This window comes from Petaurus breviceps, unplaced genomic scaffold, assembly GCF_028583685.1.
Source record: "Petaurus breviceps papuanus isolate PSGF00001 unplaced genomic scaffold, PetGlider_PUasm1.0 186, whole genome shotgun sequence".
Classification (NCBI taxonomy): domain Eukaryota; kingdom Metazoa; phylum Chordata; class Mammalia; order Diprotodontia; family Petauridae; genus Petaurus; species Petaurus breviceps.
The window spans coordinates 37683268-37687282 of record NW_027185798.1 but is presented as its reverse complement, the minus strand read 5'-3'; positions in this window follow the sequence as shown (position 1 = coordinate 37687282).

Sequence of the window (4015 nt, the reverse complement as noted above, 5' to 3'; positions counted from 1 at the left end):
CTCTTATGTTATATAAAGCAACAAATGAGCCACTCATCCACATTGGTGGAAACACCCTGAGCAGATAAAAATATAGGTCTAGACCAAAGAAAAAGAAAATACATGAATAGCAGTTAGCTAGTTTTCATCTCAATTGTTTTGTTTTCCTGAACAAACAGCAGAATGCAGACTTAAATTTTTTTTTTAACAGAGCTGATTAAGTTTAGACAGAAAGAAGTGTTTTTCAGACAATGGTGATTGTGAAACATTGAAAAGAGATCCCCAAGGGGTGTGGAATCTCTTGCACAATAATTTCCCATGTCTATATGTACTTTTCAGAGGTTTTAACATGCACCATTTCATTTGATCTTGAGGTATCAATGAGGTAATAAGGGCAGACATGATTATCCCCATTTTACAGATGAAGAAACAGATTTAGAGAGGCTAAATTGTTTGCCTAAGGTCACTAATAGCGCTGGGACCAGAGCCAGCTTGGAGCCTCTTTTCCCTTTCACCTCCCACTCTACCATCCCTGAGCTTGTTGGGGGGTAAGAGCCTTCGGTTGGAGCCTGGGGATCTGGGTATAAATCTTGGCTCTTTTTCTTACTATCTGGATAACTTTGGGCAGGTTTCAGGGCTTCAAGGTCCTCATTTTATTTATAAGATGAGAGGGGGTGGGTGAACTTCTAAATCTACTTCTGACTTTAAACTTGTCAGTGTATATTAGATGACCCCTTGAGGTCACTTTTGGCTTTGAGGTCTGTATTATTGCAGCCTAATTTCAGAGGAGACTGACCTGAAGGAGAAGAAGGAATGGCATTTATATGCCATTTACATATGACATATAAATATATAACCTTCTCTGTGCCAGGCATTGTGCTAAGTGCCTTACAATTATTATCTTATCTGATGCTCACAATGACCCTAGGAGGCAGGTGCTATTATTATCCCCATTTTACAGTAGAGGAAACTGAGGCAATCAGAAGTTTAAGTGACTTGCTCAGAATCACACACCTAGTAAATGTCTGAGGCCAGATTTGAATTCAAGTCTCCCTGACTCCAGTCCCTCAGATCACACACCATGGCCATCCTTGAGTTAATAGGTTGCAGTTAAAACTGGGAAAAACAGGAAACAGCTCAACAACCTAAATTTTATCTCCACACAATTAAGAAAATAAGGGGGACACGTGTCACAAAGTGACTGCTAGGCACCAGCTAGATCTCTGAGGCACAATGGAATTGTGCACTGACCCAGACCACATCATGATGGACTAATTCTTGCCAGATAGAGTAGATATTCTATAAATTTGCCCCTTGGTGATATCAATATGCTAATAATGAAGAGAAATAGCATTGGACCAAAAGCTTCCTTTGCCAGCGTCCTTCATAGACGTTGAGTCTCTGAGCTTCCCTTCCTTCTGGTGCTAGATGGTTCGGTGGACAGAACACGCAGAGTGAAGACCCATAATAAGGGCTATATAAATGGTGCTATTGTTGTTCATTCAGAAGATTCAGTCTATAGTTGGTCCAGAGCACTGACAACTTCCTAGTATTTTCTTCTATAAGGACCTTTTTGTGATGTCTTTATAGAGAGGGCAGATTGGAGGAAAAGAAAGGTGAGGCAGCTTTGGATTCTGCTGGGAAAGGAGTTCAGTCTACTAGAAAAAGTACAGCCTCTGGAGCCAGAGGACCTGGGTTCAAATTCTTCCTCTTCCTGTGTGAACTTGGGAAAATGACTTAATCTTCCTTGGTGCAGATTCTTCATCTGTAAAATGAGAGAGTTAGCCTGGACGACTTCTTTGGTTTCTTCCAGCTCCAAATCTAGGATCCTTAAGTAGGAAGAGCATCAACTTGCAGTCAAAGGCTGAGTTGGAGCTTTGATCATTATCAGCTATTCGACCATAGGTAAATGGTGTCACCCTTCTAAGCCTTGGTTTCTCCATCTGTAAAATGGGAATAGTACCATCTCCACTATCTCACAGCACATTTCAATCAATTAACAAGTATTGATCAAGTGCCTACTAGGTTCCAGGCCCTGGGCTATTCCATGTGGGTAAAAATACAAGAGCAAGACAGTCCCTTCTCTAATAGAGCTTACATTCTAATGAACAAGACAACAGGGGCACATATAAACATATACATAAAAAATACAAATAGAAAAATACTAATAGATCCAAAATAATTAAATTCAAGGAAGGTTGAGAGGGAAAACTGTCAGGAAAGGTGGTTGTGAGGAAAAGATTGTGTAAGTCTTAAAGCAGCAGGCAAATGTGAGTTATTAATGTGAAGTTAATCTATTGTACTATGAATCATAATGGAAAGAATGCTGGACCAGGTATTAGAATTCCTGCCCTGTTTTTCCTTCTTTTTAAAAAATGTTTTATTTTCCCCCAATTACATGTAAAAATGATTCTTAGCATTTGTTTAATTTTTATGATATCCTTTGATTTTTTTTTTGTCAACTAAATTTCTCCATGGATTCCTTCGCCTCCCCCAGAGCCATCCCATATATCAAAGCAATTATAAAAGAAAAAAAATCAATTAATACATTTTTTAAATCTGAAAATACAAGCAATGTTCCCCATCTCTGCAAATGAGTCTAGTCCTACTTTTATTTCATGAATTGGCAAAAATTACTTAAACTCTATGAATCTCAGTTTCCTCACCTGCAAAATGGGAAAAATAGTATTTGTATTACCCACCCCATAAGGTTGTCTTGAGAACCATATGAGGCTATGTATGTGAAAGTGTTCTAGAACCTTCAGGCAATGTATAACTGAATTATAACTATTCTAGATAAGACTTTGGTGAAGATGGCATTTGAAATCATCGCTCAAAGTAAGAACTTTGCTTGTTCTCTGGATTTTTGTTCTCCCATCTTGTTGGTGTTGTTCATTATTTTTGAAGAGGACTAATGATATCACGGCTGATGTCTGGACTTGTGGGCAGGTTGGATTTAAGTGAGGCAGAATTGTACAAAGTCATTAGCCATACTCTCTCTTCCAGGAGTCATCTAAGTCCAATGGCAAGACCAAAGTCAGGATGACTGGTGATGGCTTGGAATGCAGTGGATGACCTCGGCATCTTTGATGTCTGACCAAATTCTGCATCAGCTGCCTTCATGACCGTTGGGACAAATTGTGTTCATCTGTGCATTCTGCCGGGGAAGTCTTCACATGCTAACTTGCCAGTGGGTTTGAGGCCCATTGATTATCCTCAATTTGGTTTAGCTCATCTGCTGAGATGACTTTATTGGAGTGTGGCCATTTCACATGCTACAGCTTCTTGGAGCCAGAGGTGAGAGTTGGGTGAAAGTGGACACCAAAGTTTGATGAGTAGCCATGAAAAGGACTGAGAAAGCCATCACACCAGAGATGCTAGACCTCCCTGAACAACCCATATACTCTAGTTCTATTTTAATAATGATGGGTGGGCAGCAGATGCAGGATTCCATGGTTATGGGGGAAGCAGCTCGGAGGTAGACATATCTAAATATTGTAGAAAGAACTTGAGCACATGTCAGTGATTGATGTTTTGCCCTATTCTAGAGCATGTTAATGTGCTCCAGATGTGTGCTTGAGGGCCTTCAGACTCTTCTCCATGCAGTCTCCATGCACCATTACCTTCATTCTTTCAGACTCTGTTGCAAACAAGCCCTTTGAGAGAGAACTTGGGACAGTGGAAAGACTATGAGAAGCCAAGCACTTCCATTCTTAAGGGTAGTGCTGGTACTTGGGCAATGGAGGGGATTTCTTGTCTGGAGGGGATGTAAAAGCATAAATTTAGAGGTAGAAGGTACTTCAGAGGCCAGTGACTCAACCTCTTCATTTTACAGATAAGAACCCCGAGGCCCAGAGAGGATAAGGGACTCAGCCAACCAAGGTCACATAGGTAAGAACTGTCAGAGCTGGGATTTGAACTGAAGTCCTTTGACTTCAAATCTAGCATACTTTCCTCTATATGGCTTGAAATTAAGTAAGAAAACAAGGGGTGGGGAGAGATGAGGAGAAATCTTTCATATTGCAAACCCCAATTC